Source organism: Falco punctatus, assembly GCF_963210335.1.
Source record: "Falco punctatus genome assembly, chromosome: 9".
In the NCBI taxonomy this organism is placed as follows: Eukaryota; Metazoa; Chordata; class Aves; order Falconiformes; family Falconidae; genus Falco; species Falco punctatus.
In genome coordinates, this window is record NC_137589.1 from 4,691,496 (window position 1) to 4,705,852 (window position 14,357).

The 14,357-nt window shown below is 45.2% G+C and overlaps 1 long non-coding RNA gene across 1 annotated transcript in view; it reads right to left on the reverse strand.

Moving 5' to 3' along the window:
* LOC308069985 overlaps nt 1–14,357 on the reverse strand; it is a 34,398-nt gene that overhangs the window by 2,362 nt on the left and 17,679 nt on the right. The window contains exon 1 of the long non-coding RNA XR_013930580.1: nt 1–14,357. This exon is cut by the window's right edge and continues 17,679 nt beyond it. This is a non-coding gene — a long non-coding RNA (uncharacterized lncRNA).

The window sequence follows — 14,357 nt, forward strand, 5'->3', positions numbered from 1 at the left end:
ATTTGCTCTTGTACTACCCTTCCCTTCAGATAATTCTTGTGGTGTCTCCCAGATGATTTTTACAGAAAATTATTTATTTTTATATATGAAATATATATACATTATAAACAAACAAACAAACAAACAGACAAATAAATAAATATTATATCATTGGTCTTTCATCTCCTGGCTTTGTCCATGATACTTGAGCAGCTGAGTTGGTTTAGCCACCAGCTTCTGTTGCAGGACACGAAACACTCCGCTGGTTTTGCCGTGCGCTTTTCCAGCAGCTCTGACAGAGCAGTGCCACTTAGGCCATCCTCCTTGGCTGGTTGTGGACCATCAGGCAGCGGTAAGGGACACCCAGTGAGACAGCATTCCTCTACTGGCTGAGCAGAAACCCTGTGACAATAACGATGAAGACTTTCTGAAATTAGCCTTGTAAGTGGCTGAAATTATGAAAGGAGGAGGCAATAAGAGGATCTTAAATAATTAATTCACATAGGATTTCAAGGGCTTACTCATGGGCTAATTGGTATTTGTATTTTTGTACAGTGAGTAGAGAAGTGGTTTCTTTTATTGATTCGAGTCCTTCTGTTAGAAGCCTATACCCAAACATTGAGTGTCCTGTAACTTAAGACACCCATCTCTGGAAACTGTTTCACAGCAGGAGCCTCATTAAACATCATTTGTGATTGACATTGAAGTGTTTTGAAATACCATAGGTCCTCCTGTCTGTTATTCTTAAGCCTCCTCTCAGCTTGGCAATATAAACACGCAAAGCGGAGTGCCGGTGGCTGTGGTGCTTGGCATGGGGAAGGTACCATGGGAAAGCAAATGTGGAGCCAGCCCAGGGTCCTGAGGGCTAAATTCCTCTGGACGCTTGTCTCTTACCTGTGAAGCAGCAGCTGTTGGGGGAGAGATGAGACTCAGCAAGGGCTGGACCACTTGCTACATCTCTGCTCTTCCCACCACTGCTTGGATCACTATGGGCACTGGGGCTCATGCATCCCTGCAGCTGGGAGGTGAGCTCCCCTCATCCTTATTTTCCTCCTCATCCTTGCCCTCTGCAGATTTGGGTTTCTCACCACCATCCAGTTACCCTGGGACTGAATTTTGTGAGGGGAAAGGTGGATCAGAGCCTCGGAAGTGTGGGGGTGGAGACACCACCATCAATGTTGAACGGTGCAGAAAGTCAGAATATGGTGGAAGAACGGTCTGTTGCACAAGTCACCACGGACTAATGATCTGTAAATGGTCTCATTTGCTGTGCCTTGTGCCAAGGAATGATCCTTGGCAAGCCATGGGCCTTTGAGGGATTCACTGTTTCAAAATTCCTGTAGCCCACCAGCAACCAAACGTGTCTTCCCCTGTATTTAGCCTATGCCACATTAACCTTATTTAGTATTAATTCCTCTGTGCAACCATGCCACAACTTGTCTTTCGAAATACACTGTAAGACAGTTTTCACAAAGGTGACCTGAGTAAGGTGAGAAGGGCATTTGCGCTGGGGCTTGGTCTTTTACTAACACCACTGTGGGTCCCTTCGCCTCCTGTCTGATTCTCCCTTCTGCACAACTTCAGCTCCTGGGAACTGGTGTCACAGCACTCAGCCTCCCCAGAAGGTCACAAACCTCAGCAAGCTGCTGACCTAGGGTATGCTGGGTGTGCTTCCAGCCAGTGGATGCAGGTGTCTATGGACTGGTAGTAATGCAGAGTTGGGCAGGTAAAATCACAACTGAAGTGTGCAAGTCCTCCACATGATGACAGGGTGGAAAGTATTCAAAGACTAAGAAAAAGCAGTTACGGTCTTCACGCTAAAGCCCTTAATTCTTACCAGCAGCCCTCTGAGCTGACTTCCACTTGCAGCATCTGCCAGCGAAGCCACAGGTGGCTTCGGTGGAGAAAGCAGGATTTGATCGGCAAAGCAGGGTAAAAAAGGGACATGTGGACACAGTTGTTTTGTGTTTGAGACCTGCTGAAGACAGCCTCTGATTTAAAATGTGATTAATTAACCTGTCTTTAAAGATGACCCGAAAGTTCATTGAAAGGAAAATCCCAAACTTCTTGCCCGAAGTATCGTGGGGCCTCCTTTAATTGCATAGCTTAAACGAAAATGCCAAACAGAGCCGTGTTAAGCCACACAGACGATGGGATCTCCTCTTCCCAAACCCACAAGCAGAGCTGTGGTTAGCTCCCCAGGCAGCAGCTCACACAGGGCTAGCAGGAGAGCCGTGGATATTCCGTGTGTGATGGGAAGGCTTTGATGTAAGCCCAAGGGAAGCGTATTTGAGCCTGAAATAACGTGCTGTACAAACGAGAGGATGCGTGTGGAGGTTGGGGGGCTACGTTGGGGAGAGGAAGGGGTAAAGGAGCTTTGACTCCTGCTCGCAGGTTGTGTGCACAGCACCTGGGAACTGCACATCTCAACGTGTGGAGCTGTGGCAAAGCGATCTGACCTTGCCTTAGTGGCTCGAAGGGGCCCCCAAAATACTCTGGGTTTAGTAAAGAACACTAAAGTCTCTCCAGAGTCACTCGGAAGGTATGGATGACATCACATAACACTGCTAGTGACTTCCTTAAACTGCACATGGGATTAAGAAAAGTTTATGTCTATGTGCTCTGGCGTCATCTATCAACAGTAGAGCAGACGTGCGAATTCCATGTACAAACTGAAGGCAGCACGATGCCTTGAGACACCAGGTCCCACTGGGGCCGTGTTCGCTCATTATGCTTATGTCTGCATTCCTACAAAGTGCTTCTGACTTGGGCTCTTTAATATCTTAAAGAGCAATGGTGAACATTAGTAAAATAGTGAAGATGAAATACTTTCCCCCGTAAGCCTGCATCTGTGCTGTGGTGTCTGAGTGCATTTGCATAATTAAAACAAAGAATGCAGCATTAAGTAGCGGCACTAATGGATGACTCCCCTCACCCTTTACAACCAAGCACCATCTGTCATTTACAAAGAAAGCTGGCTTTTCAACTAACTTCATTCTTTATTAGATTTTTTTTTAATTTTATTTTTTATTTCCATGGCAGAAAGCCTTTCCTGGTTCCCAGGATATATAAATCAGGTAGTGCAAAAAAAAAAATGTCAGGTGTTTGTTGGCTAGAATAATGAGTGTCACTGGCATGTGCGTCTGCCTGAGAGATGTACTTATTCCTGAAAACCTAGCTGAAGTTGGGAAAAGCACGCCCCGACTGACCCTCCATCCGCAGCGTTATTTGGGTTGTGCGCAGGGAGCACATCCTCTCCTCCCTCAGGATTTCCTTCCCATCTTCTGAGCCTTCACTCTCCCCTGGTCCTCACCTTCATGTCTGCACTCCTGTTTGAGAACAGAAATAACAGCAGTGTCTCCTTGGAGTTTTCCAGGCTGTATGGAAAGATTGGTTGGTTCATTGTGATTCATTGTTGTTGTTTTCCCTTTTCCCTTCCTCGGCGTGGGTGGATGTGTTAGACACTACCTGGCAGAGAGCGAGGTGAGCCAAGGAGGGGAGGCTGGGGCGTGGGTCTGAAGCTGGAGCAGATGGGACTCTGTACATGACAAAGGAACAGTCTCTCTTCCTTCAGCACTTCTGCTCCTTTTGGGGGAAAAGGGAGGGGGGGGAAAAAGGTGCCTGGTGTCTCCAAAGCTGACACATTTTCAATCCATTCTCTTTGAATTTTCTGGGGGCAACGCTGCCAAGCAGAGCATCTGTCCTCAAAGCAGACAGCCAAAGCGGAGCAATGCTCCCCTGATGGAGATGGCAGGAGATTCATCAGCAGATGCAACTGGAGGCCATGTCATCCTCCCCCCCGTTTAATAATGAAATTTGTTTCTATCTCCTTTTCTATTTCACTTACTATCCATGATTCTTCTAACTGTGCTACCTCAGTGCCACAGGCTTTTAATATATTTCTTGTCAGGTAACTCCTTGCCCTCATTTTATGGACAGGGAGTGAATCACAGACTGAGATCTCTTTTGTGAGATCTGTGGCCACTGCTTTGCAGATCCAGAGATGGGTGATGTACTCAAAGGCAGCAAGCAGGGAATCAGACCTGAGCTTTCCAAGCCCCCCTGGCCACCATGGATGCAGCAGATGAGAAATTCTCCATCCCGCGTTGGGCAGACCTTTACAGCAGGAGCCCTCAGCCACCACTTTCTGTATCAGCCCAGGGATGTTCACCTCCCTGGGTCGATACCTGTCCCTTGCCCGTGCACACCGGCTCGAGGGCAGTGTCCCCACGAGCGCAGTGATTCCATCGCTGTTCCAACGCCCGAGCCCTCCACCGTCCCTGGTTTCTGCACAAAGCGGCCGGTTCTTGTAATACACAGCAAGAAAATTCCTGTGGTGGTGTTTCCAAGTGCCAGCACATGTGGACGGCTCTCTGGGTACATATTTTTTACTTTTTCCATTTCAGCATGATTTAAGGCTGTGGGGAAAATAGTTTCAAAGGGGGAGGAAAAAAAAAAAACCCACCCAAACCCCAAACTCTCCAAGACTGTTGCGGCTGGGCAGCTTGATTTCATACTTAGCAATCATAATCTGCACTGAGATAATTAGACTCAAAAGTCGAAAGAAAAGAGCCAGATGTTTCCAAACCTGTTCTGCAGAGATTCTGCCTTTGATTGTGAAAATTTAGCATATGAAATAAAACTGTCTATAGTTGGAACTGGAGTTTAATTTCTGAGGTTAAAAAAAATAATCTGCTTCATGGGAGGAAGCTATCTTGGGAAGGAACAAATAGCTTGTGAAAGCTAGCAGGATAAAAACCACAGTTAAGTCAAAAATTAATGAGTTTTAGCCTCTGTAGAGTTTAAGTCCCGCCTACAGCAGAAAGGCCATTGGAGTATATGATGAACTATTACTGCACACAAATATAAAAATAGAAAAATCCTGTCCTTTTGGTCTGTTTCTATAATAACAATAATTGGGGGGTGAGTGGGGGGTGGGGTGGGGCAGAGAAGTGCACAGGCCATCCCTGTGCCTTCAATGAATTTGAAAGAAAACATGTGGAAAAATCAGGATACTTGCATTTTTTCAGCTGAATTGTCAGTATTTTTCATTTTATTTCGATACTGGACTAGGAAGAAGTCAGCAGAGACACCATGAGTTACTCCAGGTGATGATTTCCCCATTTGATTTTGGATTTTTCTTTGTGGACCTCAACCCTAGTTCTTAGGAAGCAACTGGAAAGATGGTAGAATTGAGAACGAAAAAAGGTAATTGCAAGAGAAGAAGCTAATTAAGATTCTAGACTATTGGAAAATCCCAATGCCACAGAAAATGAAAGGTCAGGTAACCAAGAAACAGTCAAATTAAATTTACTTTCCCCTTTAGCTTTCCAGGAAAACCTCTGCAGCCACAGAACATTTCAGACCCAAAGGAAAATTGCATGGAAATATTACGTCCACTTTAGAGAAAGGGCTTATTTAAGTGCTTTCTCAAGAGCACTAGAATATTGCTCTAAACTACAGAGATATCTTTGAGCTACTAGAACAGAAATCAGTAGAAAACCAGCACGCAGAGCAATTATCTGATTACCCATCCTCATGCAGACCTACAGCAAAACCAGAGTTGCTCACAGTCCACTCTGTGGCTGACCTTTCATACTGAAGTGCTGTAATCCAATAACTTCCAATAGTTAATGTGAAATGTGTGGTCACGAATAAAATCTCTCTGGACTGGTCAGGAAGAGGTATGACTGTAACTCTGCCAAACGGAAAGAGCTTACCATGTTCCGAAATCTTTATCGTATTATCTAACCGGCTACTGGGAGAGCCAGTTATGTGGTACCCAGTGGCAGCTGGTATCAGAGCTCACCCTCTGGCCAGCCGATGGAGCTAATCTCCATGTCTGCGAGCTGTATTAATCACTTCCCAGCTGGAATCATTGACTGGGGTAACATAATCCAATGGTTCACTGCAATATCACATATTGTGATAAGATTTCCTGTTTAATAACATTTGTAATTCAGACACAATTCGTATTATTTTTTTCCCCCTGATAAAATATCCTACTGAGCAGTTTCCACATATGGTCAAAGTTACCTAGAAGGATTTTTGTAATAAACTGTGACACAATAAGATAAAAATCTCCTTCAGCTACAATTACCCTGAATAGATCAGTCCTCAAGCGCTTGTTCCCAAATTATTCTTGTTCTCCGGCTTCCCTTTTGTAAGACACACATACCTAGATTTCTATGAACATGCTAACAAGGTCCATCTGAGGTTCAGCTCATTCCCCAAACTGACCCAAATCTAAATTTAGCTGCTCCTGGTACGCCATGGTCCTGTTGGACTTTTTGCATGTTTGCAGTGCCACGTCCCTCTTGCTCCCCTCCCTCTCATCCCTCGCTCACGGCTTCCTGGCAGCCACAGCACTCCTTCTCATGGCTGTTCACTGCACCCAGGGTCTTCTTTGAAGTGTGCTGCTCAATCTCACCACGGTCAGTGCCTCTTCTCCGTGGCAGTCCGTCAGAGCCAAGTGTCTTACCTATGGCCTGGAGACTCTTCATTAGCGAATTGCTCCCAGTGCTCAGATGAGCGCTTTATGAGATGAGGTAGAATTATTGAGCTTTTGCTCCCTGCCTCCCTGCCTGCCTGGCTGCAGAGATGTCAGCCCACACTGTCTCCTCATTCCTTCTGCATGCCTTTGCCTTCCACACCATGCCCACCCTCACTGGGGCCCACCCTTTCTCAATGCCCACCAGCTTCTCCTGCTCAGTGAGTGAAAAAAATTTCTCCTTTTAAATTTTGTACCAGCATCCTGGTGCTGTTTTCATTTGGCTGGCCACTGTGCAGCCATCACATCACTCAACCCAAAGAGTGGGTGTTTTGTTAAGTGACACCAATGAGGATGGGCAAAAGGGCAATAGCCTTAGCCTTAACCATCTTTAATTTGTTAATATTATCTTGTCTAATGATGAAAACCCAGATCCCCAGCAAAACTGCACATTGCTCCTACTATAGCAGGATGTAGGTGGCACACCCTATGGATCGCTACAGCTCCCAGATCAAAGATAGCTGAGAAAGATTGATGGATGCTAATTCTTTCTTCACACATAGCTGAATGAAACCATGCAAGTAGAACCAAGTTGCTTTTCAATACTGAATAAGCCTTTAAAAGTGTGATTCATGGAACAAAAACATCTGCAAAGGATGTTCTCTTTAGATCCTTAAAAAAACAGTCAGCATTTCATAATGCTGAAACGACATTGTCCACTGATGTGTATGTGTTTCTCTGCTTTTGCAAACAAAAGTTTCCCTTCTGCATTTCTTAGATATTGAGGCCAATACTGAATTTTGCCGGACTGAAAAAATGGAACTTGTTATTTTGTTGGTATTTCTTCACTGTTCTTGAAACTGGTATCTCCTCACCCTGCTTGGGTAAAGTGCATCGCTTCCCTGTGAGCTAGGAGAGAATTACCTTCATTATTCAAGGACGATACCTGAGTTTCAGAGACTGACTTATCTAAGGTCACACAGTATGGCAGATGTAGGTACAGAAGCAGATACAGACCACTTGAAGCCCAGACCTGTGCTGAAACTGTTAAACTTCTTTCACGGGAGCAGGAACTGGACCCATAGCTGTAGCGTATCCTGTTTTATTATGGGCCGATTGACACAGAGAAATATTTTCAGAGAAAATTTGTGTTTAATGGATTATTAAAAAGTAAAGCTGCTTTTAAATTAGCTTCTGCTTCCAATTATAGTACGAGAGGAAGAAGACACATTAGCTTCTTTTGCAAAATTCTATTTTCCTTTAGTCTGAACCACAACAGAATTCAGATCCTGCAGAAATACAGCAAGACATCAGGCACGTCTTATTTATACAGCATTTATTATATTCTTTTAAAATACTTGCTAAGACTTGCCTTCATAACCATCTGCTTCCAAACAGAATCCACACAAAATGTAACTAGAGTTATTTAGACTAATGTATGTTTTTCTTGCTTTCACTGGTTTTACAGGCAAAAAAATAATTGGATGAAAATGTCTCCCAATTTGATTAGTACAAACATATAGCCTATTTCTATTCTGTTATTCAGAAGAACACACTGAAATATGGCTCACCATCAGAGGCAGATGAGTGTCATTTCTGACAGTCCAAATCTTTCAGCGAAATATTTTATGTTTTTATTTACTTTTTGTAAGGCTGTGTAAAAAGATTACCAGTATGACTACTAGGATGCAATTCTGATGCTCAGAACTCCAGGGGAGAAATTAATCCCCAGTGTATATTCTCAGGCTTTGGGTGAGGACAAAGCCAACGCAACAGGTCACACTTAAGGCATGTGGCGTGAGAGCAACGCACATCTTAAAATTTAGTTATCTGTATTTGAACTCACTCTAAGGTCTCCTTAGAGTCTGTAGAGAAGAACTTCCCTGGGACCACTTGTGCCATCCTTTGCTCCCCATTGACTCTAAAATAAGCCAAAACCTAAAGTCTTGGATGAATGCTCATCACCTGCCATTGGGAAGACCATCCCCTTTGCTGGGGGTGGAGGTGTAAAGTGCCGTGGCAGCTCCTCCTCAGCATCAGGAGAGGTTGGAGAGGTTGGACACCTGGCACCAGGACTGTCCAGCCCGTTTTTCATGCTCCCAGCCTTTGATGCCATGGGATAGTCACTGCGCTGTAGCAGATGTCCTGGATGTGACCATAAGATTTCACTAAAGACAAAATCTGGCCCATCGGGGCATTGTGCATATTGCAAACTAGAAGAGCAGCAGTGCTGATATCCTCGTGGTCGCTTGTGCCTTCCTCCACAGGCTCTGCAGATGCAGTTAGAGATCTGCAAGGAGGTCTTTGGGAGCTTTCCCACATCCCTCTCTGATCATGTCTTTGCTTGATGGAGAAGGTGCTAGCGCAACCCTTGCTCCAAACATAGCTGGTGGTTTGGTCTGCTCATCGGAGACGGGGGAGGAGGTCCATGAGTCAGTGGGGGGATGGAAGTTGCATGATCTGTCAGTTCCCACAGGTCACATTCATGGCAGGGTAAGCCAGCTGGACACGCGCTGCTTTTCTGTGGGCTGGAAAATAGGGGCTGGATTGTGCAACTGGTGTAGGCGATGATGAGAATTCTGCCGTGACACAGGAAGGTACACGCAAGAGATGACTCTTCCCAGGAAGCTTATGCAGTCACGCAGGGGGTTATCTCTTACTGAAGTTTGTTATCACAAGAGACAAAAAAATCTACAAATTCGAACCAAACCAAAGCTCCCGCGCTGCCTGGGTGGAGGGAGCTGCTGGGGGCTGCAAGGTGCTTATCTGTTTGGCAAGCAGCAATACCCGTGTTTCACTCCCCTAGCACACACCACGCTCACCACCTCGCAAGCAAACAGGAGGGAAGGAGCCGCACAAAATGTGAACAGCCTTGATCCTCTGCCCAGCTGCCTCCTCTCCTTCTGACCTCTCCGGGTATTTCCGTTTGGTTTTTGCAAGCACTGATGTCTTGATTTCTTTTTCTCCACTCTCAATCATATCAACATCTAGCATCTCTGACTTTTAAGTGACTCTGTATGTTCTTCTCCAGCCTAGCTTTGACCTCTTCCTGGAAGACAACAGTTTCTTCATAAAACGTTTTCTTCTTAATCCAGTTCCTTTAGTCGGCTGCTTTTCTCATTCTGTCTGTTTACCATGCTAAAAAGAAAAAAGAAAAAATCCAGAGACTTTGTGTGATGGTAGAAACCTTCACAGTTCTGCTTTTTACTTTCAAGCCTTGCAGTGCCTTCTCCAGCAAAGGTAGAGACTCCAGTCTCCCACCCCCGTGGCATCAAACAGATGATCCAACAGATCTTTCAAGTCTTTTTATTTGGGGTGAAAGCTGGACTCCTGTCTTGAGAAAGGACCTATCTTTGGCTCCTTTCCCCCCAAAATGATCCCCAGGTGGTCCCCAGCTTTAGGTCCTAGATTGTAAAGGTGCCTCAGACCAGTGCTATGAAGCAACAGTTTCCTCATGAGGTTGCAAGCATCCCAGGTGAGATGGGGTGACACTTCAGGCAAGCAGGAAAGAGAACAGAAAACCAGTTAAAAATAAAAAGTCCCTGGAAAACAGCTCAGATTTTTAGACAACCTTAATTTGATTCCTTAATCTCTTTTTCCAGGCTGAAAAATCCCACAAGGGAGAACTATGTCTCAGCCATCAAATAGTTCCCCACAACTCTGCCTTGCTGAAAGTCTCGAGGAAAGCCGAACGCTCCTTCTGAACACCCTCTGCCACACTAGAGACACCACGGCCCGTGTTTTGGCAAAAATAGAATAATTCCTGCAAAACAGATACTAAATATACTCCTCAGCTAACAAAAGAGCGCTATCAGCACACGTCAAAGCAATGAAGAGGGAAGGCATAAGGAGATGGCACCGAGCTCCAGAGCATTTTTTGCAGTTAATTTGATAGCTGGAGCCCAGGCTGGGGGCTGTTTCCTTAATTTTTAAAGTGCGTGGAGAATTAAGCATTAAGAGGGATGGGAGTCATTGTGAAAGAAAACAAAAAGCTTGGCATACCGCTATGGAAATGTAAGTTTAAGTACAGTAGCTGCTAGCAGAGAGATAATTAGGTTGCACTTCTGGCCTTATCTGCAAACTCTACTGTACGCTGCATCGTTAAAGGCAATCTCCTGGTGAAAAAGAACGCCTGCCTCATATTAAGCTGCTTAACTGGTGTACTGCAATTATGCTTACAGATGTTTTAAGAATACATATGTGGGAAACTGCAGGTCTCTAATTAGAGGTAGGCCTGCATATGGTGCACTTTGCTCTGCTGCAAAGGAGCCTGTGCTGACCTGGGAGCGACCTTCCAGCGCCTGTTTGGAGGAGACACAAGATGCTTTCCTTCTAACATCTGAAATCAATCGCCATGGCAATGATCCTCTGTAAAAGTGCTTCCGTGCTCCAGCAGGATATCAAACCGCTATGTCTTCTGTGCAAGAGCTGATCTCCTCCTGGGAATGTTGCTCTGGCATGATGGAAGCACATTTGGCTCTTGGTGCCCCTCAGGTGGAAGCACATTTGGCTCTTGGTGCCCCTCACAGCACGGCCGAGCCACTCACCCTGGGGGCCTGACGGCTGCTCACCCCGGACTGCTCCCGTGGGGAGAGGTAACAAAATAGGGCGACCGTTCCCATCCCATTCCAAGTCCAGCCCCCCAGCTCTCTGAACCTGCTGTCCCCTGATTTTTGCTGCCTCGTCGGGTGCAGTCAGCTCGTGGGTGTCCCGCCAGCGGGGGGAACGGGCAGCTGCCGGAGCAGGTATCGCCCTCTCCTTCCTGCCTTCTCCCCTCTCCCTCTTCTCCCTGCTGAATGAACCCAGCCCGCAGACACAAGGAGCACAAAGAGGGAGCGGTGGTAATTACACGGTACATGGCATTATTGTTGTTTACTTGATGCTACAAGAAACCCATGCTCCCCCTCCCACTGCTGGCTTGGCTTCTTGCACCCTTTCCCAGCGAACAGTTCTTCAGGGCAATGTCCCTGGTTATGCATGAGTGTGCAAAACCATTAAGAGTGGAATTAGAATGCATTAACAAGAACAACAACATCAGCATGCTTAAAAAGCTGGTTAACTAAGAGCAGGGGCGATGTAAGAGATGGCATCTCTGTCTCAAAAGTGAAGTGCCTCTTGTACACCCAGTGACAACTCAGCACTCAAATACTCTGCCACTTTTAATGACTTTTCACTTCTGGTAGTCTGGCAGAGCATGCGTACTAGATAAAGAAAATCAGAATTTATTGCATTTTCGGTATCATTTGGCAGCTTGTTTGCTGTGCAGGAGGTGGAGGTGGGTGAGAGCTGCTGTACCAGCCCAGCCGCTCCTTGGCGGCTGCTGTACCCTCCTCACTCACCGGGAGCACAAGAAAGGACGAAACCAAATTTTACTCTTCACTTTCTTCTGGTTTTCTGATTGTAAACCAAGGGACTCAGCATGTAATGATTTCATTAAGAGGATTAAGCACTTTGTTATTAAAATTAAATATTAGGAGACAGCAAATACCATACAAGAATCAAGAGTGTATTGCTCGTATTAAAATACTTTTTATCACTTGGAAAGCACTCTGAAGTGAGAACTTTCCCCTCTCCTGGGTTAGCCGTGTGACCCACAGATGCGGCAAATACCCCTTCGTTTTGCAGAGACAGTGTTCCACACCCGCGTACCTTTTTCGACACCTTTTTCGACCCTACCATTGATTTCTCTTTTAGCTGAGCAGCCCTGCAGGGCGAGAAACCTTTTAGGCTATAAAATTGCACAACTTCCCACTGTTGTGATGCTGCAAAGCAAGAGAGAGGAAAAGCATTTCCATGGCTTTCAGAGAGATGGGCAAACCAAAGCGGAGAGGTTAAGGAAGGTGCTGGCCAGACAGCTGGAAGTGCAGAGATGTGCAGCCAAAGTGACAGCATGGGAGCTGCGGTTGCGTGGGGTTTGTGGTTTTATTTTTTTCTGAAGGAATAAAAGCCCTGTCTGAGGACTGGTTAGCCAGGCTGCACTAGGGAAGAGGAGGCAAAGTCAGGATCTTGCTCATGGGGCAGCAGGTACAAGCAGTAAGCATGACGCCAGGATTTCGTACCTAATGAGAAACCATCTAGCAGGTGGCCACGTCAGCAGGAGAAGGGACAGCGGTGCTCACAGCGATGGGTGGAGTGAGCCCATCATAAAGAAGCTGAGGCCAGGGGAAGGTATCGTAGCCTCTCCCCTTCTTTTATTAAAAGAAAATAAACTAATAAACAGGAAGGAGGCACATATGGAGAGACCACGGTAGATGGAGGGGGGGAGGGAGGTGGGGAAAGAGAGAAGAAGTTAAAGGATCGTTAACAAATTTAAATGTGAGTGTTTCCAGACTCTCTTGGAACTGGATGAAAGACCATGATCTCCTCCAGGCTATTCTCAGTGTTTTTGGTTCAGGGCTGAGAGCAGCATTATGTAAAATATGCTTTCCTGCAAGAGTTTCACTCTTTCACCGTTTCCTGACCTTAAAAACCAGAATAATTTAACTATTTCAATTGGTTGGCCATAGTAAGGTCAACTGATAACTTGGAGCTAAGGCCTTGCTCCCACTCACGGCTTGTCAGCACAGCTTACTTAACCTGAGAATTTTAGTTCTCTCATTTCCCTGGACTATAATTGATAAGAGAAAATTGTACACGTGAATGGTGGAAGTGATTGTGGGATGGAGACCTGTGCTTGCTCTCCTGCTTCTGCAGAAAATGATAACTGCTATGGAAAACCAGTAAAAGGACAATAGCAAGGAAATCTTCCATCTTCTTGGCATTTGGGAAGTTATTCTTGGGGATATCACAGCACTCACGAGTGAGACCAGGTTGCATATGAAAACAAAGAAATAATTGGGCATTTTTACTACCACACCTTGCCTTTTAAAACAAGATTTTATCTTTTAAGTTCAGATTTCCTGTGGATTTCCATTACAAATAGATCTCCCTCTCTCTTTCTTTGCCGGGTGTAGTTTTGACTACGAGAATTTGTAAATAACTCCAGTTTTGCATATGGTGTTACAGTGAACCATAACTAGATTTTTTTTCCTGTTCCTGGACAACAACAGACATTTGGAAAAAAAACCCCCACATCATTATGTGCCCACAGACTTTTCTATGCAGGAAGATGCTGTAGTGCCAGCCCTGCTTATTGGAATGTCTACTGACTTATTTAACAGATCTACTAAAAGCATTGCCTATAACAGAGGAACTACAAATTCCTTGGCAGATAGTGCTCCCCAGCATTTACCTTTCTTGGCACCAAAAGGCATGTTCAGAAAATTTCTATGTGCAAAATTTTATGATCACAAAATCACCTGCAGATACCTAGAAGAGTAATAAACCACTTGCACACAACTTCTGTACAAAACCATCTTTTTTTAAAGCAATGATTTGCTGGAGAATGGTCCAAGTCATGCTTGCAGCGTAGACTCGGGAGCAGAATTTAGAAGATTTTCATACTTTATTGGAGGTTTCTCCTTAGCCTGCTTATACACAAGAGGAGGTGATTCTTCTACCCAGGAAAACAGCAGGCTTACCCCATGTGTGGCTTTACTGAATTTTAGATTGGAATGTAAGCAAGTCCTATCTTGGAATGAGAAGTCTAGTCTGGACGCCTCATCAAAATCAAGGAGCTCATCCTATGGGATTTTAAAATTCAACTCCATCTGTAATTTTATCTCCAAATCTGCAAGCTCATGGGTTATGAAATGGCAGAATCACAAAATGCCTGCAGGTTTTCAAGCTTCAGCCTGTGTTTTTCAAAACCACGTTATTTCTGTTGATTCTCACATCACTTTTCGCAAAAATTAATTGAACCCCTCGTTTCCAGAGGCACTGGGAAAAGCCTTGTGCCTGACAGTTCGGGTTTGCTATCAAATGAGATACAGGAGCTAGAGATTCAACG